At 40.3% G+C, this 27,279-nt stretch overlaps 1 protein-coding gene across 1 annotated transcript in view; it reads left to right on the forward strand.

The window, feature by feature from the left end:
* GRM7 (glutamate metabotropic receptor 7) overlaps window positions 1-27,279 on the forward strand; it is a gene marked incomplete at its 3' end in the record, with an annotated part of 1,084,681 nt that overhangs the window by 351,664 nt on the left and 705,738 nt on the right. The window contains exons 7-9 of the mRNA XM_079934350.1: window positions 1,258-1,844; window positions 2,898-2,976; window positions 3,485-3,584. The remainder of the gene's footprint in view (window positions 1-1,257; window positions 1,845-2,897; window positions 2,977-3,484; window positions 3,585-27,279) is intronic.

Below are 27,279 nucleotides of genomic sequence, written 5' to 3' on the forward strand. Positions count from 1 at the left end.
TTTTTTTAGATTCCATATGTATGTGTTAGCATACAGTATTTCTTTTTCTCTTTCTGACTTACTTAACTCTGTATGACAGACTCTAGGTCCGTCCACCTCACTGCAAATAACACAATTTCATTTCTTTTTATGGCTGAGTAATATTCCATTGTATATATGTGCCACATCTTCTTTATCCATTCATCTGTCGATGGACACTTAGGTTGCTAGTTGAAGCTTTTTTTACAAATAAGCTGGATGGGGTTTTTTTTGGCTCGATTATATATTTATTCTTTTATTAGGCAGAGAGGAAGAAAGGGAGGGACAGACTAAGAAAGTATGGAGCATTTCCTTAAATCACATTTAAAATAAGGTAGAGCGTAGCAAAAGACAAGAAGGTAGACTGAAAGGCAACAGTAAATTTTTTTAAAAAAAACTTTTATAATTATATTACAGCACTTGACAGAGCTGCAGTGCTTTGTGTAGGCCTTTAAAACTTCCCCCAAACATGTTCATTCCCCTTGATTCAATCATGTGCACAGAAGAAGTTCCTTGTTGGGTTGGTAAAGCAGAATCATATCCGGGCTCTAGGTAGATCCAAACACTATTGCAGTTCTGTACAAACCTGTGTGGTATGTACAGATAGAAACAATAATATGTAAACCTGTTCCCCTTTGGTACATTGATCATTTCCTAAACTTATTTCACCTGTACCCACCACCCCTACACACACACACACACACACACACACACACACACACACACAGCACTAATACCCCTGTAAGATATATTAAATGTGTTGATTTGGATAACTAGAATTTGATGGACAGAATTCCTCCAGCAAGAGGGAGTTTTAGGTAGAATGGAAGAGAAACTCATGGAAACGCTTGAATGGTCCTTTCCTTGATTCCACAACATGAGTAAGACTGATCGAGTCCCTTTAATATGCAGCATCCATATTGCATTTGTTCTTACATTTTATGCTGTAATTAAATACAGAGTAAAAGTTATTGAGTGAATATTAAGTTTATTGGGTAGCTGAGTTGATAATTGTATTTTATTTTTGTGCATTGGAAATCTATGTACATTTATATTGTAGGAATATGGCAATGCTCCAAGAAAAATGAGAAATTCACTGATAATTTCCCACCCAAAGAGAGCCATTGTTAACCTTTTAATATTATATACTCTTTGTGTCAGTTTGTTTTTTTGTCAAAAATGGCATTTTATTGCTTGAATTTGCATTTCACTGATTATGTGATAAACACTCCTTTTTAGGGCTTTCCTGGTGGCGCAGTGGTTGAGAGTCCGCCTGCCGATGCAGGGCACCCGGGTTCGTGCCCCGGTCTGGGAGGATCCCACATGCCGTGGAGCGGCTGGGCCCGTGAGCCATGGCCGCTGAGCCTGCGCGTCCAGAGCCTGTGCTCCGCAACGGGAGAGGCCACAACAGTGAGAGGCCCGCGTACCGCAAAAAAAAAACCAAAACTTCTTTTTAATTTAATTTTTCTTGAGGTAACATTGGTTACCGCCTCTCAGCTCGAAATTCACTCTTTTGTTACTTGCTCTGTGAAAAGTGCTGTGGGTCCTTTAAATAGTTTTTCCCTGGCCAGCTCGTGTGATGTTAGGCTTTCCTAATTGATGGCACCTGAGGAAGGTGTGGCTTCGTGATGCCCCGGTGCTTGCTGGGAAGGCTCTTGGTGGCGTCTTCAGCACCCACTCACTCCTGCAGCTCCGAGGGTGTCCTCAGCCCTGCTCCCGGGGCTCACAACTTCTCCGGTAGTCGGCTTCAGCAGTGCGCAGAGAGAGCAGTGGACGACAGCTACCGTCAGCTTCTTCTATCAAGCAGTTTTGGAGTAGCGCCTCAGGTGAGAAATCTCCCCGTGCATAGTTTTACTAGAACCCTAGAAGGTGGATTTCCAGTAACTTACAGAGGGCCTATTTCCAGAAAGTTCCACCATGAGACACCACAGCAGCTTCTTTACCATCCACTGAGCCACAGTCATGCTCTTTTCAACCGGGTCTGGACCTCAGTCCTGTGGGCAGGGAGGAGCAGGTCTTCTTTTCAGCTGGAGGGTTAGCGGCTCTCCTTATTTCAGCTGTGTTTTGGCGTTCTCTTTACTTGTCGCTGGCCATTCCTTCCTTACTCTAATCCTCTTTCATAATTAATAGTTTTTTCATTACACTTTCCATGCTCAAATTACTGTTTGTTTTTCTTCTGGTTGGACCCAGAATAATAACTAAATAATCTAATGTTAGTGTGTATTGTTTTATTTTAAAACCTGTTTTTCACATTTTTTTGTTTCTACATCATTATTTTAATGGTTTCATAGTAGTCCATGTAGTAGTATACTTCATGCCTATTGTTATACAGTTTATAATATATAAGTTTTCATTTTCACAATTGTAGACAATGCTTTAGTGAACATCTTGGTACACATCCTTTGCTCCTATCCATAATGATTTTCATTAATTCTCAGTCATTTGGACATTTTAGTCAGAGGTAAATGATGAACACACCACGTAAAGTGCTTTGTATATTTCCAGGGGAATACTGAACATATTATTTACTGCCATAGCAAAACATCAGAAAAAAGTGAGGGAATCATGATTTTTATTGTCTTCTCCCAAACTCTCATAGCAAGAATCTGAAAAATCTCTGGTGAAACACAATTGAAACTAGATTTGAGATTGAGCCATTAAATCCCAGTTATCACCAATCACTTCTGGCTGCTTCTGATTAAACACTTTCTTTGTGTTTACGATTGGGGAATCCACCTCATGAAAAGAATGGCAAATGGGAAAGAAGTAAATGATTCAGGATAGTTTGGTCGTTCCTGGGAGAGAGTGCTTTGACAAAGCAAACGGTTTACCTGAATGTCTTAAGCAAACTGAGCTTGGCTGATTTCCTGTGCTTACAGAAAAGAACCGCTGTAGCTTCAGCTGGAAACCCTAAGCCACTGATTCAGTGGTGGTTTTTTTGACGTGCCTGCATCACAGGTATAAACAATCTGCGATGTTGAGCTAAACATACCTAAACTGCTGAGGATCTTTCAGGTTAATTCAAACCAACAGGGAATGATCCTGACTGGCAACAATAGAAGATTCTCTCCCAGCAGGAAGTGCATGGGGGCATCCCTTCTAGATCAGATATGCTTCAGGGACTGCTTGTGCAAGCGGTCGTCTTAATTGAATGTTTGTTTCTGAATGTTTGTTGCTCACAGATGTTTCTAACCAATACTGTTGAGCCTTTTGGTGGTTTCTAAAAGAGGCTATGTTAATCTCAGAACAAGGAGATACAGCATATATGACGTGTAATCACACTATAATGATAAAAATAGACACATGCCATCGTTGTTGTCATGGGCATTATCAACAACACAACACAATCACTGTAAATTATTGGGCACCTGTTATGTAGACAGCATGTCTCTTGTCCATGGATTAGTGTAGTTAATCCTCACAAAGCTCTTAAGAAGTAAGTACCAATAATATCCCCATTTTACAGATGAAGACACTGAGGAAGAGAAAAGTTAAGAATTTGCCTATGATCAGTTATCCATCTGTTCAGCCAGTGCACAAATTACACTGCCCAACTCCAAGATCAGGTGAGTACAATGGCCTGAGCACCATGCTTTACTGCTTCCCACATATTTAGGAGCTAAAAGAAATCAAGTAGTGGACCTTAAAGAAAATCTTCCTCTACCTTCGTACAACTCTTTTTGCTTTCATTTTGGTGGAGTCTGTGAGAGACTTAATGTATCATGTAGAATTATCAAGTTACATGACTGCATTTTTCCCCTTAATTGACCATTTTGAACTGAATTGCTTGGATTTATCAGATTTTTTGTAATGCAGTGTGGTCTACAATAGCTATTGCCAGCCTCTTTCCCACCATCACTACACCTGAAAAATAAAATTCACCCATATGACATTCTATCATGTGCTTATCCAGAATTAATGCACAAAGCTGCATAAGTAAAAATCTGTGGTTTATGCACAGTTTCTTCCAGGCCAGCTGCTGTGTCTCCCACTCACCCGAGGGTCTGAAGTTAAGGACCTGCAAGTCTAGAGAAACTGAGAGACACGTGTTGGCTTGGCCAATAGATCTTGAGCACCTATAAAGTGCAAGGAGCTGGATCACTGTGGTGGACTTGTCGGGGATTTAAAAATAATAAGACAGCCTAGGAGACAGGCTTTGACACCACTGACAAAAAAACACTTCAATTACCAGGCAGTGAGAAAAGGAGGGACGTGGGTAGAAGAACGTGTCAGCAAGGTGTGCTGCGTGTGGCCCATCTTCAAGTCTCAGTTGAATCCTACTGTTCAAATGTGGGCCACTTGTGGGAAATTCTGTACCATGAGGGTTTTGCTTAATGTTTAAAAAGTCTTACAAAAAGATGAATAGGAGACATAGCAGGTACCAAATCAGAAAGTTGTGTCTTGTAAACAGGGGGAGGTCAATCCAACCTCAAATCCCAAAATATATCAATATCCCATAATAGAGAATCACTATCAGGGAACTTGCTGTTTGTTTATTAGTGGCAGCATGGCATAAAATCAGGATAATTCAGCGTTTAAAATCCCTACTTTGTTTGAATTTATAACTAGTATAAATACTTCTAAGATGATATACATTTAAATTTTTTCTGCAGCAAGTTAGGATCACAAATTCACATGCTGCTCAAAAGAATACTCAGAAATATTTAATGAAAACCTTCATTCTAGTGATGAGGAAACTCTAGCTCAAATAAGAAGGGACTTGATCCATACTCAAGCAAAAAATTCTGTAAAAGAGTTGTAATTAGAAGTATCCAGTTGTCCTACCTCCTAATTTTGTGATCCATCTGCTTCACCATCAGTCAAAATATCTGATTCTTCGAATAAAGAACTTTGGCTTGGCTTTATAGAGTAAGATTAAAAAAAACAAACAAACCAAACACTTAGGCAAAGGAACAAACAGCCAAAATGAAGTAAATCTGGGATTTTTTTTAAACCAGCGTTGTCTGCATTGTTATTTTGGGCTCAGAGCGATAGCTTGATGCCAAATTTAAATGGAAAGCATTATCTACTCCATATTTATAAATCTTTAGATTCTGCATGTGTCATGAAAAATGCAAGTAAATTTTATAGTAGTAAGGTGTGTGGGATTAATTTGTATTCTATGTTGAAAAGCTCCACGGTAGGCAATTAATTCATGAAACACCAGCGATTGCTGCCTTGAGGCAGCAGCGATTGCTACTAGATAAAATTACAGACCTCACATCTTTTTACACTGGTATCTATTTTTTGTGTGGTCTAGGGAATATATCATCTTAAATTGAATATTTACCTAATCAATAGGCTAAGGGTATCTTCTGGGTTCTGCCCCCTTTGACTCTAGAACACATTGTCTAGTTGTGAATATTAATATGCTGCTTATATAGTTGGGTACTACTGCTTACTGTTTTCACTTCATGGCACACTTATTAAATGATGTTTGTATGCTATACTAGAATAAACTAGAGGGGATCTAAATGGAGCTTGGTAAAAATTGTATAGCCTTTCTATTGAACAATGATAAAGTAAAACAACTGATATAAATAAAAGTTTAAAATAACAAGCCATAATAAAGTATAAAGTATTGGGAAAGATATCAAATACTTAATTTACATAATTTTCAAGTAATGCTTTTCAGGATTTTTAATGAGAAACTTGCAGTTGCTTCCACAAACATAAGTGTTTTTTGGTTTTTTTGTTTGTTTGTTTCGTTTACCAGATCTTACTCTTGAAGTTGTGACTGTAATTCTAATCAATGTTTTAATAACATCTCTCTATTTTTGATCGTCACATTAGACAAGAAAATTTTAATCATTTTTACGATCATTCAAAAATTTTCAAGCCACTGTTTTTAAAAGAATCTAGTTTCTTCTCTCTTTGGCACACAAAAACTCATTGCAGTATCATCTGATGATGTGTATGAGACTGATTTCGTTCCAAGTTGGTGGTTGCTTTTATAAGGTATGTCCCAATAATGATGGTAGAAGGCACAGGCTGTGGTAGAGCCTCCACATCGACTAGGCGGTCATATCATCTTTACATGAAGACAGAGATGGGCGGGTAACCACCTAAACCCACGCTGACAAGGTCTCCTGGGACTCCCGCCCCTGACCTGCTGTATCTTTGCTCTGGATCATTAGTTCTTGTAGCAGTCCTAGCAATCTCTTGTTCACCATGAGCATTGGCATACTCGCCGCTGGCTGTTGCACAAGTTGATGCCCGCTGGTTGAATGGCGAGAGAACTTTGATGGACCCGTGGGTGTGGCGGTTCTCACTGTGTCTGCCATCCGAGACCACTTTTGACCTTTTGTCTGACTCTGTCTCTCTTGGGTAACCTTCCTGGGAGACCCTAGAGAGGCTAATTGTGGCTGAATGTGAATAGTTGCAGGGTTCTGGGTAACCCAGGCTGTACCAGGCAGCCCCAAGGGTTGAGGGGATCATTATCTCATGTCCCACTTACAAACATTAGATTCAGAGCTGTATACCTAAGCAGACTGCTTGGTACCCTCTGATTCAGGTATGTGACTTAAAACAGCCTTGAAGAACTTTGAAAGTCATATAAAAAATGGCAAACTTCTCTATTTTACCCTTTCTTTACCTAGACTAAACCTGCAGCCTCACAGGAGCTGAGAACATATTTATTCTTTATCTTTTACTAAGACACTCAGCAGGAAGTAACACACTTTGAATGAAAAAGGACAATTCAAGTTAGGTTGGTGCTTTGCCTAAGCCAGAAAGGTTTAGGGAGAGAAATTGAGGATGAAGAACAAAAGAGACAAGCTTTTTTCTTTTCTTTTTTTAAACCTCTGATGGTTTGACTTAATTCTATTATTTGAATGATTTTGAATTGATTTGGACACACCCACATTTAAATATAAGTTCAAAAATGCATTCTAAAGTCAAATGGAAAGTAATTTGTGTGGTCTTGTTATGAAAATAATCATTTTATTCTCTGTATACTCCAGTCTCTCCACTCATTTAATCATATTTATATTCATCTATTTACACATCATTCATATATTCACAAAATATTTGTTACTGTGGGTACTATACCTGGTATTGATCTAGGTGCTGAGCTGGAAAAGTGAAAAAGTCATTATCATTACCTTGGAGGGTCTCCCAGTCTTGAGGGGAGTCATAGAGGTTAACACATAATTATTGTACAGTTGGACAAGCATCATTATAGTCTTATGAACAGAATATCAGGAGAAAAATATTTTATTTAGTCTTATTATGTATTTGAGTATTCGCCTGCCCAAGATGGAAATCTATCTAATAGAGTTTGTGCTTTTAAGGACATAATCCAACATGATATTTTTTATTTGCTGAGATCTTTTCTCCATGAGGTGAATTAGGAGCCCAGGCTTCTTCTATGTCCTGACTCTATTTCCTAGGGCCTCAAAGCCTTTGGAATGTCGTTGGAAGACAGAGGAGAAAAGGGTGTAGAGGCTCTGCTCTTAATCACTCCATCCCAGAAGTGACATTCATTACCTTTGCTCACTTTCCATTGACAGGGTATACATGCAGGAGGTGCTGGGTCCTGCAGCCCTGGCAAGTTAACATCTAGCAATAGTTTTACACAGAGGAAGGCTAGTGAGCTGTTTGCTGAATTGCTCACATTCTCTGGACAAAAGGAAGTCTGTGGCTGTTTATCCCCTTCTCAAATATATGCTTCATTTCTTTCCATCCCTCTAACTCTAATCATGGGCAGCAATATTTGTTCAATATTTTATCCACTCACACTGTCCAGGGAGGTTTCTTCGGCACAACAAGCAAGGCACACTGGGTTTATTTTTATACCACATTTCCCATAGTCGTATCAGATAAATGCATTACATCTCACCAGGTGACTGCTGAATAATCTCACAACTGTGGCTTCCATGTGAAAGGCAGAGATGATTAGCTTCCAAGGTGTTTGTGGGCCAGAATTGCTCTGCTTCCCTTAACTAGGTAGGTTAGTACCTGTTCGAGTTCTTTGAGCTTTGTATACTGTTCCCTTGATTCACAGGAAGAAATCATAGACTTAATAGTCTGGTTGTGAGGATTAAATGAGATATTTTATATAAATTGCTAAGCATGGCTTTAGGCACATATAGAAAGCAATCCATAATTGAGGCTCTTGTCATTGCTAATTAAGGATAGGATATTAAGCGAAAATGGAAGTGTCCTTTTTGTGGAGGAGGATGATATACTGAAACATTTAAACGTATTATTTCCTGTAACTAATTTCTAATGAGATTTCAATGTGTGCTTGCTGTCTGATTCCCCAAGAGAATGGATTTTCTCCCTCACCTTATCACACAGATATTGCCTGAATAAGGTCCAAATACCTGTAACTGAATTCACTTTTAGGATTGCAGTATCCTATAAGAGGCAGCAAAATATATTAATAAAGAGTGTTAGTTCTAAACTCAGATTTCAAGTTCTAGCTGGGTTACTTATCAGCTGTGTGACCTTGATCAACCTGTTTCTGAATCTGTGAATGTTAGCCAGTGATATTCCTTTCTAGGGACATTATGCTGGGAATGAGATGATTTATATAAAACACTTAGCAGAGAAGATGGCATAGAGCAAGTACCTAATACATGTTACTTTAATCATGATGATTACTATGATTGTAAAGAAGAGACAATATAATACAGTAGACAGAATATTGGGATTGGGGTCAGATGACCTGAGTTTATATCTGTGTTCTGTTGCTTTTAATCTTACTGAACCTCGGTCTCCTCATCCATAAAATGGGGCTAATAATATTCTCTTCACACAGTTGTTATGGTGATTTTAACGTATGTGAAAGTTCATAGAATCTTGCCTAGAACCTGTAAAATATTAAATACGTGTTAAAATTATTTTCTTTTATTTGCGGTATCTGTGGCCCTAGGCAAGTTGATCTTCCTCTCATATTGGTTATGCCTCCTACTTGGCCTGTTACAGTTAACATCAAAAAAAAAAAAAAATCAGGGCTTCCCTGGTGGCGCAGTGGTTGACAGTCTGCCTGCCGATGCAGGGGACACGGGTTCGTGCCCCAGTCCAGGAAGATCCCACATGCCGTGGAGTGGCTGGGCCCGTGAGCCATGGCCGCTGAGCATGCGCGTCCGGAGCCTGGGCTCCGCAACGGGAGAGGCCACGACAGTGAGAGGCCCGCGTACCGCAAAAAAACCCCCAAAAAACAAGAAACCAAACCCTCAAGCAACTCTAAAAATAGTACTATATGTAACATTATTATTTAAGAAGAGGATGGCGTTCTGTTCCTGAAGGATTTGGCCATTGGAATTGTGGAGGAAGACCATCTTGGGATTTGTGTGGTGACATTTCTTAAATGCATGGTATAGCATGGGTTGCTTTCATCACACAGTAGGGAAATACTAATAATTTTATAATCCCTAACCCAGATTAACTTTAAAGTCATTAGTAAAGACGAATTCCATTTTGATATTTAGTACCCTGCTAGAGTATCTCTCACTACAGAAGTTTAAAATAAGCATAAAAATAAATCCAGAAACAGATAAAACTAGCCTGTGCTGTGGAACACCATATTCCCAGGCAGTCCAATCTGAGGTCCACAGTCAAAAAAGATTTTAATCTATGAACTATGTGTAGTACAGTGGGTGTTGATGGGAAACAATGAGAAATTGATGCCTTTTTACCCTCCCTCTGTCCTAGGTGGTTTCTAATTCAGGTTCGATCATTACACCATTATAGAGAAGCCCTGCTATGCTAATATTTTTCTTAGACTTTGAACAAACTCAGACACCATAAGATTTTTTTTTTAACAAGGAGGGAACCCTGAGAGCTTTCTGTGGTATCTCTCTTGTAGTCCTCCTGTTCTCCTATGTGGATGCCCTTCTCTATCTTATATCACTTCCCCAGTTCAAGAATCCTTCAAGAGTAGCCTCAAAGCCCATCAATTCTTTGCAAAGTTACTTGTTCCATATTGCTTACATAGATCTCTCTTCTTCCAACCCCCTTGAAACACTGTTCTTGTCTTTCAGTTGAGTGTTGAATCACAGAATTTCTGTCATATTATTTAAGTATTATTTAAGTAGCGCAGGGAGAGGCTAATCCTTGAAATCAGGAAATAATTATATCTTAAATTAGAATTTACAGCTCCGTGGCAGTGAACACAGTGGCTAAATAAATAAAATTTAATTAAAATGGTATGCAATGAGGGCCTTACAAAAATGCCGTTAAGAATAACATCGTTTGCATAAAATTGAATATCTAAAAACAGCTAGACAACTATTTAACTTTCCATTTGTACGTATAGATAAAGCACAAGGATTTGCCCATTAGGATTTTATTTTCCATGGTAGGTCATTTCAGATGCTTTAAGTGACCCTACAGGCATCTTTTTAAGATTACCTTTGGACCCTGGTTTTTCATCCTGGGACTGCCGCCACGTACAATCCTAAATGTTCCATAAAGGCTCAATCTTGCTTTTATGTCATGAGCCGTTTCCATTTAGTTAAAATTAAACTCTTAGCTACAGGAATATCTCCCAGGACTCAAAGCTTTCCCTTCTCAATTAAAGCGTCTAACCTGCTAGCTTCCTGAGGGCAGTGAGCTCAGGGTGAAGCTGAATGACAGTGAAACCCCAAAGTGACGTGACATCGCTTCATTCCAGAATGGGTGTTCCCTGACGGCTGCATCTAACATATGCACAAAATCTCCCTCTCGATTTGCACTTCCAACACCATTCCTAAAATGTAAGCATTGTTCTTTGGTGTCTCATAGGTAGCATAAATTAAATGAGATAATTTTTATATTGTGTTCCACCTCCATGTAGATTTTTCTTTACTGGTTTTTACATGTGTCTCAAGTTAAAGCATTGTTTGCTAAATATCTCACTCCCTCTCCTGTTTACCCTCCTGTCCCTCACTTGCATACCGGAGCACAGTAAGCAGACACCTTTCCTAGTATCCACCATTGATCCATCCCCTATTGCCCTGTCCTCAGAGGACCTGATTTGTTAGGAAAAGATGTTCATTCTCAGATGTTTACCAGCATGAGTGAGACTACCAGTGCTTCATCCTTTCATTCACTGTGTTAGGTTTGTAAGAGACACATGGGACAAAAGGGGCTTAATCTCTTTTGGCGCCCAGCTGGAAATCCACAGGGAGAGAAGGAGCAAACAGGTATGCTGCTAATTATCAAACAGGTTGTTATGATGGGACATAGAACAGGGAATGAGAGCTCACCTGGTTGGAAGCAGGTGATCAGGGGGTTGACTTTTTAATAACTTTATTGAGGTACAATTTACACACAATACATTGTTCATATTTAAAGTATACTAACTACTGTGAGTTTTAATATATGCGTAGACCCACAAACCCAGCATCCCAAACAAAATACCAAATATGTTATAATTCCCAGTGTTTTCTTGTGCAGCTTTGCAATTCTTTCTTCTCTCTATGCTTTACTCACTATATATTAGTTTACATTTTCTAGAATTTTATAAAAATGGCATCATGCTTTTTTTTCTTGGTCTGGGTTATTTTACTCAGCATAATGATTTTGAGATTCATTCATGTCGTTGAACATATCGATAGCTTACTCCATTTATTCACTTACTTATTTATGTCTGAATAGCGTTCCACTACAAGAATATACCACAGTTTAACTTTGCACTCCCTGATGGGCATTTGGGTTATTTCCCGTCTCGTCTTTTATAACTAAATCTGTTAGGAATATTTGTCTACAAGTCTTTGTGTGGATGATATACTTTCATTTCCTCTTGGTAAAAATGTAGACGTGGCCTTGCTGGGACATTCTATCAGGACTTTTGACTGATGGGACAGCATAAGACGTTGGAATACATACAGTAATGAATCTTTGAAGGAGGAGAGTTGGGGCACCTTTTGGTCCCTTCCCAGGGGATAAGTATATACTTCAAAGGTACCTCAAATTTGACAAGTTTTGAGTCTCGGTTCTCGACCTTCTTTTTCAAATGTGGTCCCTTGTCAGTATTCCTTTGTTCAGTAAATTGTACCACCATCTGTGAAGTTGGGCAACACAGAAACTCAGCCTTGACACCTGCCTCTCTTTCACTCCCTTTATTCTATTGGTCTTCAAGTCCTACAGCTTTTCCCTCGTGAAAATCCCTACCATTTGTACTGCCCACACTCTAGTGTGGGTCACTGCAGTCTCCCCCCCGGACCACTGGGCAGCATGCTCACCGTCCCCCATCCCTTGACTTGTACTCTCAATCCATTATCTGTGGTTATCATAAAATGACCTTTGAAACATGATATACTCACCTTACGCCTGAGTATATCACTTCACAGATTAAACCTTTAAACAGCCCTTCATAATCCTTGGAAAAAAGCCCAAAATCTTTACCATGGTTTACACAGTCTGCATATCCGTGTCCCTGCTTAATGTACGTACTCAGCGTTACAACTTAGTATTATCCTCCGGTTCCATTTTATGTTTCGCCTACAGTGAGCTTTATTCAGATCATCAACTTTTCCAAGTTCTTTATTACCTCTGGACCTTTACACTCCCAATGTCCCTGCCTTTCTCTTCATTTATTTGTCTCTTACTTAACCAAGTTAAATATCATTTCCCCTAGAAAACTCAGGTCTAGGTAAAATAACTTAAGCCTCATCCTCTGTACCAATCTTAAGATATTACAGTGGCGAATATTCTGGTCAGCCTTCCTAATTAAAAGTAGGGCCTAACTCATCACTTTTGCATTCCTAATACCTAGTACAGCAGCACATCTTGAACATATTAAGTGCTCCAATGCATTTGATCATGAAATAAAAGGCTATGACAGTGATCTAGACTTTATATAACAGATGCCTGACAAATATTTGAAAAATTGAGATGAATTAAATTCAAGAAATGTTTCTCAATAACCAACGTGGATGTCACCAATTTCATACACTAATATCCATGACTTTGCTTATGACAGAGTCCCTTTGGCTCTCATTCAAAATTAATTTTATACTTGTCTACACAGTCCTAGTAGATTCAGGTATCAAGTTTGTTAAACCAGAATATATTAGAAACAGAAAATCCTGTGGTTGAAGAGAAAAATTAATGCAGTTGTGTATAGGCACACACAGTGCAGCAAAAAGCGAAGATGCTGAAAAACACGGAACTGTAATTCAAAACCGCAGTAGTCTAGGGTCATTTTGTCGAGGGTCATATGATCTGATGCCATCATTTGATTGGAGTGGAGGCAGATTTTGATGTTACTAATTAAGGTGCTGATCTGATGAGGCTACTGATAATCATAGGTACCCTTGATTGTGTTCTGTGTGACAGAAATGGAGCTAAGCTCTCTTTGCATTATCTCATTAAATTCTCATAATGACCCTATAAAATTGGTATTGATTTTATAGAAGAGAAAAGGAAAGTTGAGAGAAGTTAAATATCTTGGTCTTGGCTACCTAGCTTTCAGGTATGACTCTAGCCTGCTTAGTCTAAGTAGTCAAGAAAGGATTAAATTATGTTCTTTTACCGTATTTAAAGAAACAACAAATTGTAAAAGAAGTTCATTGAAAACAGATTTTTTTCTTTAAATTTTGGATTCTCCAGGGGGATGTTTGAGTTATCTAAAATAATAAGGTAGGAACATTTATTTCTCAATCATGCCAAATAAATGAAGTTTTCCTGTAAATGCTTTCCCATGATTACATTACACTTCATGATTATCTGTAAAATTACGAAAGACTCTAGCGAACAGTGCTTCCTGAAAAGTGGCAATAGCATGATGCTAATACTAGACAATGTATTACCCTATACGGGCTCATTAAGGGGCCTGGTTTTCATCTTTAATTGCAAAGAACATATATCCCTGGAATGAGTTTGTAGTCATTTTAATAAGAAGTACCAGAAGTGTGAATAGAATCTATCACCAGATCCACTTAGAACCCATTTATCTTTATGACTATATGTGTTATGGATCATCAGCCCATGATCATACAGACCCCCATCAACACTCATCTTCCTTATGGCAAGTGTAAAATGCAGTGTCTCTACTGGGAGATGAATTTTTTTCCCACACTTCTGAGTGATAGACTCCTATGTTCCTAAACATATTTTGCCTCAACTAATTAATTCCAGCGCTGCATTAGGTAAACCTCTACTCCCCAGCTCTGTCTTTTAAGGAGTGTTCACCACCAGGCAATGACTCAAGGATAGCCCACCCCCAATCAATTCCTCCTCTCTCCCCAACTTCTTCACATTGTCTGATTCCCGACTTCCACTCTTTTTGATATATTTTACTCTCTTGGATTTAATAGATCGCCACCTCCTCCAAATTCTGTTGTCCAAGTCAATATAGACTTCCTCTTCCCTAGCCAGGACCCCACCTCCGTTTAGCATTTTGAAAGCCCACCAGTATGGTATATAACCAGTACTCCCCACCAGTGCAGTCAGCATGTCCCCATATCTGTTTTCACCACTTACCTTCCCCCAGAAGACCAGCAGGATTAATCTCATCGTGCTTTTATTCCCATTTTACTCTGTAGCTACCAAAAGTCCAAGCATTCAAGATATTTAAATACTAATTTTTATCCCCATAACCTCTTACATCTCTTGATCTGATCTAATCTCCCGTCTCTTTCCAATCCCTCACTCCCCAAATACTTTCTGTGTATCCTTTAGAATATATAGTCTGTCATTACCAAAATTCCCAATCTTCAGTATTTTCCTTTAATCTTTCCTTTATCATCTGGCTTGAGTAAAAAACTGACTTCCGGGCTTCCCTGGTGGCGCAGTGGTTGAGAGTCCGCCTGCCGATGCAGGGGACACGGGTTCGTGCCCCGATCCGGGAAGATCCCACGTGCCGCGGAGCGGCTGGGCCCGTGAGCCGTGGCTGCTGAGCCTGCGCATCCGGAGCCTGTGCTCTGCAACGGGAGAGGCCACAGCAGTGAGAGGCCCGCGTACCGCAAAAAAAAAAAAAAACACAAACTGACTTCCCCTGATGACACAGCTTTCCTTACTGTCTCCTCAGAGAAGGACAGCTCTCTGTTGTAGAGCTTAGAGACTAGATTGTCGTTCTCTTTCCCCCCCAGTGCTGCTTCTAAGACATTTCTCCTAATTAAAAAAACAAAACAACAACAAAAAACCAAAACCTCAGCTTGTATCAAGTATGTGCCAACAAACTGTACTATCCTGGCTGTCATAATAATCTATTAAATCTCATTCATTTCTCCTCATTTCCTGAATGTTTTTGCTTGCAGCTTCCTATTTTTCTGTCACTATTCTTGTCATTATTTTTGGAGATTTGAAAAGTCCCATAGCTCATCTGCCCAGATCCCATTCTCTCAGTTCCTTGTCCTCTGAACATTTGGTGATCTTCTCTTCCACCAGACTTGAGCCATTCATTGTTTTGGATGTACCTGTCATCATGGATAGGAGGACCATTTCTCAAATCTCAGTTGCTAGCATCCCATGTTCTCACAGCTCCCTCCTGTCTTTCCATATCACACAAATAACCCTAATAACCCCGTTCATATCAATTCCTCCTTCCCCAGTGTAATTGCTACATCTCTCCTCATATTCACTCTCTTGCACATACCTTTAACTCCTTTGCCCCTTTTCCATCTGTTCCACCTACATGACAACCCCATTCCAACTCTCCACCTGTTAACCCCCTGAACCTAAACAGTAGAATATGGCTTGAGAAAAACGCATGGGTATTCGGACTGGTTTCACACTACTGTGTCAGTGGACCTCCCCACTGACTGGAAATGTTACCTCTTACCCTCCATCAATCACACCTTGTCTTCTCTACTTACATGTCCGTCCCATCCAGCCCATGCATCCTTCTTCTTCTTCCTCCCCTTCTTCCTCCCCCAAAACCTGAGAAACATGAATATATTAAAACATCCTTCAATAGTCTATGAAGACAAAACTCTTAATGAATAGTAATGATGACATATACTTACTCTCATCCAGTTGACCCATTTAATGCAAGTGCAAAGAGTTTTAACCTGAAGAAGTTCCAGTAGTACAAGTAATTTGACTAGGTCCACACAACTGGTGGTGCCATGACTGGAATTTAAACCCAGAACTGCCTGGAATTTTGCCCTTAACAACTGTTCCATCATGCAGCATGAATTGCCTTCCCAAAGCAGTGAAGGAGGTAGTTTCAGGTTTCACTAAGAAAACTAACAACCTGATAGGAGAATAAAGGGGAGAGGATTTCTTCTTTAAAAAAAAAAAAAGAAAGAAAAATGGATACAGTAATTTTTTTTTTTTTTTTTTTTTTTTTTTGCGGTACGCGGGCCTCTCACTGTTGTGGCCTCTCCCGTTGCGGAGCACAGGCTCCGGACGCGCAGGCTCAGCGGCCATGGCTCACGGGCCCAGCCGCTCCGCGGCACGTGGGATCTTCCCGGACCGGGACACAAACCCGTGTCCCCTGCATCGGCAGGTGGACTCTCAACCACCACGCCACCAAGGAAGCCCCAGGCTAGAGTTTTAATGTCACTTCAGCTGAACCTCATTTAATTTTCTCCCGCTTTGTTGAGATATAATTGACATGTTAGAATTGTTATATTTAAGTTGTACAACGTAGTGTTTTGATGTACAGATAATTGTGAAATGATCACTAAAATCAAGCTAATTAATGTATCTATTACTTCACATGGTTACCCTTTTATTTTTCTTTTTATGGAGAAAATACTTAAGATCTACTCTCAGCAGATTTCAAGTATACAATACATTATATTAGCTATAGTCACCATGCAGTATATTATGTCTGCAGAACTTATTCATCTTATAACTAGAAGTTTGTGCCCTTTGACCAATGTCTCCCCATTTCCCCCATTTCCCTCAGCCCTTGGTGACTATCATTCTGTTCTCTGTTTGTATGAGTTTGACTATTTTAAATTCCAAATATAAATGAGATCATGCAGTATTGGTCTTTCTGTGCCTGGCTTATTTCACGTAGCATGATGCCCTCCAGGTTCATCCATGTTGTTGCAAATGGCAGGGTTTCCTTCATTTTTGAGGCTGAATAATATCCCATTATGTGTATATATAGCACATTTTTTCAACCTCATTTAATTTATCTTAAAAATGGCGATGATAAAGCCTGCCATACCTCCTTTGTAAGGTTTCTGTAAAGATCTTCTCAGTTAATATACAGAAAAGACATTAATCTGGTTCCTAATTTTACTTTTTCTAATTTAGAACCTTTCCTATGAGAATTGTGAAGGAAGGAAAGTTTATTGTTCATTTTTTGTTTAGCCTCTTTTTCAAGACCCACATGAAAACACATGATGTTGACATATTTTCTTTAAATCAGCATCACCCCCAGTGAATGTAAACTTCATCCCTCCTCTCTCCTGCAGAATTATTTTCAATCTCCCTTTACCCTTGGCCTCATAAATACCCTAATTCAATTATGAATTAACTCTTATCTAGGTGGCATTGAGTGAAGTGAGCTGATAAATTAATTCACATTGAATGTCATTGGATAACTACCAAAATGATCCCTCAAGAGATATATATCCATAAACATTTCTTTTTGTTTAAAGGGAGTAGTATGATAAATATTATACAATCTAAATGTCAATTGCATTTCTAATTGTTGCTTAATATTCCATTTATGGAATTAATAGCATTTTATAAAACTTAGTCCAAGAAAAGGGAACATTTCTAATTGTTGCATAGTATCCCATTGTATGAAGTTAATTCCATTTTATAAAACCCAAGAGTCCAAAAAAGGAAATTGGTTAACTGAATTCCTGTAATGGAATACCATTCAGTCATTAGAAATCATGATGTACACCTACATTGACTTGGAAAGATTTTGTGAGTGTTAATTTCATAAAAATATTATGAAATTTTTTCTATAATATGATCTTTGTGTTGTATATGTACTTGTGTTTGTCTAAAAAATATGCATTTACATATAATTATTTACAGTGATCAAATTATTTTTCTTTAGATTTTCAGGTATTTCATGTAATAGTCAATTAAAGTCATAATATTAAAATTAAGTTAAATGCCATGTATTATTAGAAAGGGATACTTTGCTAATGTGGGGAGGGACTTTGTACATGATGACGTGAGGGCAAAGGAAATATTTGGAGGGAGAGATGTCACCTATTTTAACATGTCCCAATGATTTATTTATTCATTCAGATGCTCATGTTTATTGAGCATCTACTATATGCTAGGAACTGGGGAAATGAATGAGTAAACAGACTCTGTTTCTACTTTTGTGCACTTCATTGTTTAATGAAGGAGACCAGTATAAATCAAATTACTATACACATGTACAAGCACAAACAGTAAGAGCTATAAAGGAAATGTAAGTGAGCTTCTATTTCTAGCTCTGAAACATGAGGGTGGAATGTGTGTGTTTAAAGAAGGCTTCATTGGGCTTCCCTGGTGGTGCAGTGGATAAGAATCTGCCTGCCAATGCAGGGGACGCAGGTTCGATTCCTGGTCCGGGAATATCTCACATGTCACGGAACAACTAAGCCCGTGCGCCACAGCTACTGACCCTGCGCTCTATAGCCTGCGAGCCACAACTAGTGAGCCTGCGTTCCACAACTACTGAAGCCCGCTTGCTTAAAACCTGTGCTCTGCAACAAGAGAAGCCACTGCAATGCGAAGCCTGTGCACCGCAACAAAGAGTAGCCCCCGCTCACTGCAACTAGAGAGAGCCCGCATGCAGCAATGAAGACCCAATATAGCCAAAAATAAATAAATGAAATAAAAATAAATGAATAAAGAAGGCTTCATTGACAAAGTGGAATTTTGGCTGAAATCAGAGGGATACAGGTAGGTGTCGCCTGGTGGAGAGAGAGCTGAAGAAAGGTCCCGACAGTGGGAACCATATGTCTAAGACCCCGGGTGGGAGGGCGCGTGCCGCTTGCCACTTGAGAGGAGCTGATTGAAAGCTAGTGTGACTGAAGCACGGAGAGGACAGTAGGAAGCTACTTGAGCACAATTCTGGTTCTCTTTGACCTGATGACTTTGGTTTATAGACAGCACCTTCTCGCTTTTCATTTTATCCGCAGCACCTTTCACTTCCACCTCCGGTCTGTACCTGACAGCTCAAGTAGGCACTAGAAGAAGATCCGTTTTAAACTTAAAATCTTAGGCTGCCCTTCGTCCTCCTCAAGCCAATTTCTGCCTGTGATCAACCACTTTTTGGTGCTTTCTGGAGAGAATAAGTGAGCACTGTTCTGCTTGCATCAGTGGACGGGTCTGCTGATAACAGACAGGCTGGGGAGGGAAGCTGAGCAACTTTTTAGCATTTCCACTAACAGGTCACACTCGAGTTGATAAACACTCTCCACACTGAAAAGAAAGACTCTTTTGATGATCTGTGTCAACACACCCTATCATTTGCACCAAGGCGATCTGAAAGATTTTCGAACCTGGGAGGAGAATTATTTTGAAGGAATTTCTTAGAGGGAATACTGATATCATTGGTGGTTATATTAAGTGCCCTTTAGGTTTTCCCCCAGCCCAGGTGCTTGTGATGGTGATAAGAATTTACTGTGATTCCACCAGTAATAGCCAGATTCAGGGAATTGTTTGTGCTTCTAGAATTTATGTATTTCCATGGCATCATTAAATCTCCTTCTGTTTCAGACCACATAATTAGAGTAGGCAGGAGGTGAAAGAGTTGTGACAATATAATCCTCCTTCATAACTGGCTGTTCTCTTTTGCAGATCAAAATAGATTAACCTTAAATAGGAGAAGATGTAAGGATGCAAGGTTGGACTAGTAACACAGAGATCTTCTAAGCTGGGGAATTTTCTGGGGGCCCCAGCTATAAATGGAATATGCTGTATTTTTGCAGTTTGCATTTCTTGCAATGAATACGTATTCTAAGAGGGCAGAGCCAGATTTTACCAACTGGTGAACTTTCCAAAGATTGCTCATTAGATTGGATTCAGTCAAGAGTTTGTACACCTGAAACTAATACAATATTGTAAATCAATCGTGCTTGAATTTAAAAACTAGTTAAAAATGAGTTTGTACAACCATTTCCCTATCTTTCTATCCTCACTCTGCAAAGACACCTTTTAAAAATTGAAACCTTTTTAAACTTCAATATATGTGATAAATCCGTGCATCTGTTAGAAAGTTCCAAACTTTGTCAAAGAGAAAGGTGACATTTTTTAAAGTCTGATATGGAAACAGTGGCAGTAGCTGATCAGTGAAAGTAGTTTCTGTAATGGCTCATAAAATATACAGAGCCCAGATGTTGTAGCCACAGCAACAGTTTTAGCGTGACGATCTGGGGTGTCAGTGTTGGCTTTGCTGTTTATAACTTAGGTGATCCTTGGCAGTGAAGCTTAACCTCTTCCAACTTCAGGTGTCTCACTCATAAGGAGGAATGATAATAAGAGCTTGCAAAATTATAATGATAATTAGAGTTAACTAATATCAGGTAAGTGAGTGTGTTGTAGCAGTGACTGGGGGATTTTACTGGCTTTCAACCAGTGCTAGTAGTCTCCATAGGCCTTGTTCATAGGCTAAACCATAATAAGCTCTCCTTGATTTCCTGTAATTAGATGACTAGCGTTAGGTACATATGTCTTCTCACTTTTTTACAGAAATTGAAATGAATTTATGTAACTGTACATTATAAATTGTTATTTTTTGGGTCTTCCTGAAGGAGGGATACTGTTTTGGGGGGCGGGGTTGGTATTTTAGCGACGTAATCAGTTAGAATGGCCACTGTTTGATACTGATGTAGAACAAATATGAAAGAAAAACTCCTGTGTCCTGTGTAGAATGTGTGATGTCAGCGCAGTATCTCGATGGCCGGTGTGGGGTCCAGGGAGACATACAGTGGTTCTCCATCCTGGCTGTGCCTCAGGATCCCCTGTCAGTGTGACACCCCAGGTGCTTGAGTCAGTGTCTGAACAGGGAAGGGGGAGGGTAAGAAGATCTGAGCATCAATATTTGTTAAGAAACAAACAACCTCATGTCAGTCAAGTTGATAATTTGATAGCTATTTGAGTTGGGGCCATGTTTTTGTCCTCTCTGAGACTTCGTTTTCTGGGGCTACCATAACAAAGCCCTGCAAACTGTGTAGATTAGAATAATAGAAATGTATTGTCTCATGTTCTGGAGGCCAGAAATCTAAAATCAAGGTGCTGGCAGGCAGGGCCGTACTCCCTCTGAAGGGTCCAGAGAAGGGTCTGTTTCATGCTACTCTCCCAGCCGTAGGTATTCCTTGGCTTTCAGATGGCCATCATCTTCTCCCTGTGTCTCTTCAGTCATCTTCCTTCTGTACATATCTGTCTCTGTGTCCAAATTTCCTCATTTTGTAAGGATACCAGTCATAGTGGATGAGGACCCACCCTAATGACCTCTTTTCATCTTATTTCCTTTTTAAAGACCCTATTTCCAAATTTAGTCACTTTCTGAGGTATTGGGGGTTAGGACTTATCATTTTGGTGAGGACACAATTCAACCCGTAACACTTAGTGTATGTATTTGGAACATGCAGATAATAACCATACCTCTTTCACCATCTTGTTAACAGAATGAAATGGGATCATTAGAATGCTTGCCACAATGTCTAGCTAAAAATAAGCAATTCTAATATTAGCTACATTGTCAGGATCATTTATTGTGATATTTTGTTCCCATTATCATTTACTTTGTCCTCTTCTCTGTTTAAAGAAATAGCCAAGACTTTTGGGTTTCTTTGGCTCAATGGAGGTTTTTATTGCAGGGTCAAGAGGTAGAGGCTGACTGAAAAGTTTTTCTCCCGTCTTTTGAGTCATCGTGAAAAGTGTCCCAGAGCAGGAAGCCTAATCCTGCTGCACATGCTACACATTCACCAGGAAATGATTGCTGTTAGATGAGAGATGGGCCCAGGCTGTCAATTTTCTTTTTTCTTAAAATATATTTATTTATTTATTTATTATTTTTGGCTGCATTGGGTCTTTGTTGCTGCGCACAGGCTTTCTCTAGTTGCGGCGAGCAGAGGCTATGCTTCGTTGCGGTGCATGGGCTTCTCGTTGTGGTGGCTTCTTGTTGCAAAGCACGGGATCTAGGCGCGTGGGCTTCAGTAGTTGTGGCACATGGGCTTCAGTAGTTGTGGCTTGTGGGATCTAGAGTGCAGGCTCAGTAGTTGTGGTGCATGGGCTTAGTTGCTCCACAGCGTGTGGAATCTTCCCAGACCAGGGCTCGAACCCGTGTCCCCTGCATTGGCAGGTGGATTCTTAACCACTGCACCACCAGTGAAGCCGATCAATTTTCTTGAGTACACCAAAAAATCCACTTTGTATGTGAAAGCTACCAAAAATTAAATATTGGCAACTACTTCCATCTCTACTCAACTCCATTGTCAATGATGTCATGTTGGTAGCCTGAAATTGACCGTGGTGGGAGTACTTACACCACTGAAATCGGCAAACACTAAAGACCAGATTTTCTTTTGGTTTTGGTTTCTGGTGACCCTATAATTAAAAGTTGAAAGCATATCCCTTTTGTTGTGTTTGTTCTTTTTTTTTTTAATTTCTGAAACTTATAGATTTTTGTTTTGTTTTGTTTTGTTTTGCGGTACGCGGGCCTCTCACTGTTGTGGCCTCTCCCGCCGCGGAGCACAGGCTCCGGACGCGCAGGCTCAGCGGCCATGGCTCACGGGCCCAGCCGCTCCGCGGCATGTGGGATCCTCCCGGACCGGGGCACGAGCCCGTGTCCCCTGCATCGGCAGGCGGACTCTCAACCACTGCACTACCAGGGAAGCCCGAAGGACAGTTTTTATTGCATTTCTTTAGTGTAAAAACAATAGCAAGTAATGTTTATTGAACATTGTACCAAGCTTTTTACTGTGCATTATCTCATTTAATCCTCACACAACCTAACAAGTAGGTATTATTGTCTCTGTTTTATAGTTGAGGTATCTGAATATATCTGTCATTATTTCCAGTTAAATTTGTAAAAGAGAGATTTTTAGTATCAACATAAACTTCTGAGAGATATGTGGGTTGTGCTAAGTGGTATTTTCTCACCTCATGGATGTCAGAACACGCAGTACCATTCCCTTTTGAAGTGTGTTTGGCATCCCAGGGCAGGAAGGCACTCAGTTATTAAAATACTCCTGTGACTTTTCTCTGAATTAGATTTTTAATGTGCCGCCTCTTCCTCAAACTTCTGCAGTCCTGGAGTTTTTCACAGTGAGAGAGTTCTGATTTTCCTTGTCCCCCAGTCTCTGAAAGAAGGCAGAAGATGAAGGTGAAGAAGAAAAAACAATGTCCTTCTTGCAGAGTGGGCCAGAAATGTATGGTAAGCGTATCTGATGAGGTCCCTCACCTGCACATCCAGTGCCATCCCTAGGGTGCCAAGGGTCTCATCTGTTGGTGTGTGCTGGTTTGGAGGTGGATGCTGAGATGAAGACAGTGCAGAAGGTCTGTTACAGAGGAACCTGTGAGAGTAACAGAGAGGAGGCAGGCGTGGGCATGCGGAGCCACTAGACTGCGGCTTAGAGCTGAGAAAGTCTGTGTCAGGCCCGTGAGCAGCCCTGGAGCAAAGGCAGTTGTTTAGAAGCATCTTATGCCCAGCAGAAATGGCTGGGTCCTTGTACCACCCCCTTGTGCAGTCATTGGTGCCCAAAATAGCTTGAACCCAGCTCAGAAGCTGAGGGAGATCCTAATGAAGCCAACAGCAAGGCTTTTAGCAAATCATACTCCTTGCAGTTGGACAGCAAGTCACTTCCTGAGGGGGGATCTCAGTAGCAAGTCTCGGTGTCTGCACCAGGTCAGTATATTTATGGAGCATTTCAGGGGGAGCTGGAACTGGAAGTAGAGCCAGAGGATGATTTTGCCAGTTTTTGGTTTCTGCCGGTTTCCCTGGCAGTTGGAGCCTTACTTTCCTCCTCTGTAAAACGGAACATAACGTACATCAACCATAAAAAGCGGTGGCAAGACGAAAATGAGGTTATGCAGATGCTATTGTGGTACCTACAAATGCTTTGCGTTTTTACCGCGGTGGTTGTATTACTTTTATTATTATTTTTTCAAATAGCACTCGTTCAAAAAATGAATAACTCTTAATTGTGCACCTACTGTGCACTGTGCTCCTTTTTAGCACTGAGCTTATAGAAGTGAAACAATCAGGCAAAATCCCTGCTCACAAGGAGCTTGCATGCCAGTGGGGAAAAATAGACAATAAAAAAGAATACACACGGGCTTCCCTGGTGGCGCAGTGGTTGCAAGTCTGCCTGCCGATGCAGGGGACACGGGTTCGTGCCCCAGTCCGGGAAGATCCCACATGCCGCGGAGCGGCTGGGCCCGTGAGCCATGGCGGCTGAGCCTGCGTGTCCGGAGCCTGTGCTCCGCAACGGGAGAGGCCACAGCAGTGAGAGAGGCCCGCGTACCGCAAAAAAAAATAAAATAAAATAAAATAATACACACAAAATATATCAGGTGGCGATAAGTGCTTAAAAGCAAATAAATTCAAGATACAGGAGGACGAATGAGGCTTTCGTATTACATATGGTGATCGAGACAGATTTCAGTGATCTGATGATATTTGAGCCAGATAGGAAGAAAGTGAAAGTGAGTCCTCAGACTGTTTGGGAAAGGAACTGCTAGGCAGAGAGAATAGCAGGTGCAAGGGCCCTGAGGTGGGAATGTCCCTAGAATGTTCTAGGAATTACAAGGCATCAGATGTGGTTGAAGTGAGTGAGCAAAGGAAGTGTAAAAGGAGGTGAAGTCAAAGAGGTAAATCCTATGGAGACTTAGCAGCCATTCTAAAGGCTGGTGTTGATTGACGAGAGGGGAAGCTATTGTAGGAATTTGATCAGAGTTGGGCATGAGCCAATAGGCTGATGTGTTTACAGCAAGACTATATGAGGGGGATTGCAGGGAGAGCAGTTATGTGACTCCTACAGTAAGATGTTAGATGATAGTCAACTCAGACCAATGCGCACTTTAACTTTGAAGTGAAGTGGTTGGATTCTTGACGTGTGTTTAATATAAAGTCAACAGAGTTTACTGATGGAGAGGTTGTAAACCATGAATGTAGAAGAGGAGCAAGAGTGACTCTATAAAGTTTTAACCGTGAACAACAAGCAAGACAGCTATTTGCAAAGGTAGGAAAATGATATGACTTGCATGTTTGCAGGGTGGGTGGTGGAATTGAAGTTAGCATCTGCAGAAAGATCAGGAGCTCAGTGTGGTAAAAAATTTCAGATGTTTTATTTTCTAGTCATGCTACTGGAGATGTTGAATAGGCAATTGAGTGAAAGCATTCTGGGGATTAAAAATGAGGATATCAGTTTGGCAGCTGCCAGCCTAAAGATGGCATTTGATGCCTGGCGAATGCAGTTGTTGAGATTATCAAGAGATGAGTGCGGGTTGAAGATAGAAGACGTCTGAGCACTGAGCCCTGGACACCACCTTTTCACAGTCTGGTCTATTGGATGAGGGGGAACCAGTGAAGGATACTGAAAAGCATCTTCTATGAAATAGGAAGAAAACAAAGAGAAAGTGGTGTCTTGGAAACAAAGTAAAAGAGTTATTTCAAGGATGAGAAAGTGATCAACTATGTTAAGAGCTGTAGCCCCATCAAGTAAGTGGGAGAGGGGTGTCAGATGTATCACAGTGAAGTATTTTGTGACCATGACAGCTTTTTGGAGGAGTGGAAGATAGGAGTGGAAACCTGATTGAACTGCACTTTTTTAGAAAAGAAGAGGCGATAAACTGGGAATTGCATAGAGAAGTTATTCAAGGAGTTTTGCTGGAAAGGGGAGGGGATGATGTCATGGCAGAAGGAGAGGTGGGATAGATTGTGCTTTGGGGACACGTTGGGAAATACTAGAGTGCGTTTGTATATTGATGTGTTTGATCCAGGAGAGGCAGATAATCAGGATGCAGGAGAAAATGGAGACAGCTTTAGTAGAGGAATTTTGAACAAGCAAGGGGGCAGGATATAACGCACAAAGAGGGGTTGACATTAGGGGCAGAGACAGTACATCTGCTGAAACACATAGTTTAAGGGTATAAATGCATGTAGGTGAGTAGCTGCAATGGGGTAATACATGGAGAATCTCTTGATTTCTTCTGTTTCTCAGTAAAAAATTGTGAGCAGAAAATGAGGCAGTAGAAAATGTACTTGTGGTTTGAGAAGAAAAGAGAAATGGTCAAAGTCAGGTCTACCAGAAGTTCTCAAATCTTGCTGTGAAAGATCTCAAGGAAACACCTCCAACTGTAGTTCGTTTTTGAAAGAGAAGTCTAGTAAGAGATTTTCAAGAACACTGTTGTGAATTTCAACTTGATTCTCGCATTTTCTAGCTGTGTAAGATTTGGAAAATCACTTCACCTCTTTAGGCCTCCATTTCCTTGTCGGTTATGTCTAGGAATTAGACAAAATCAGGGCTTTCACATTTCTTTGACCACAGCTCTCCATAAGACATTTTGTATCATGACCCAGTAAAGACACATGCTGATGTACACATACATGTACTTGCAAAACCAAAGTTTAAAAAGCAGTGTTTATCCTTCCTGTAAAGGATGTTCTCTCATATTTTCTCTTCTACATTAATATATTTGTTTTAAAGTAGCTTAGTTCAGTTTTTGGATTACTTGTTTTTAAGGCTGGATAATCTGGCTATAAAATAGGGTTCACAATCCACTAATGAGCCATGATCCACAGTTTTGTTTTGTTTATTTTTGGCTGTGTCAGGTCTTCCTTGCTGTGTGCAGGCTTATTGTCATGGCTTCTCTTGTTGAGGAGCACGGGCTCTAGGTGCGTGGGCTTCAGTAGTTGTGGCGTATGGGCTCAGTAGTTGTGGCACACAGGCTTAGTTGCTCCGTGGCATGTGGGATCTTCCTGGGTCAGGGCTTGAACCCGTGTCCCCTGCATTGACAGGTGGATTCTTAACCACTGCACCACCAGGGAAGCTCATGATCTACAGTTTTAAAAGACATTCCCTTATGTGTGTCCCCATCTCTAATTATGAGTTTTTATGAACTTTCAGATCACGAGGGATAAAGTGATCTTGACCACAGCAAGCATATTAAGCATGTGGTTCTGTGAGAGATTACGTATCCCACTTTATAAAGACACAGGAATGAGACATAATTACTAAATCTGGTTGAAACAGTCTCAGATCTCAACAAGACTTCTTTTGTTTACCATCCAGCTTCTAGGATTTCAGAATTAATGCTCTGTAGGGCCACATGTTTAAATGAAGTATATTTTGCTGTCCTCAACTTCAAACGTGTCATTTATTTGTTTGTTTGAGTTCTAATGGACAAGAAACTTTGGGAAGGAAAAGCAAATAAAATTCTTACCTGAATAATCAGATCATAGTACTA

Source organism: Stenella coeruleoalba, assembly GCF_951394435.1.
Source record: "Stenella coeruleoalba genome assembly, chromosome: 10".
Classification (NCBI taxonomy): domain Eukaryota; kingdom Metazoa; phylum Chordata; class Mammalia; order Artiodactyla; family Delphinidae; genus Stenella; species Stenella coeruleoalba.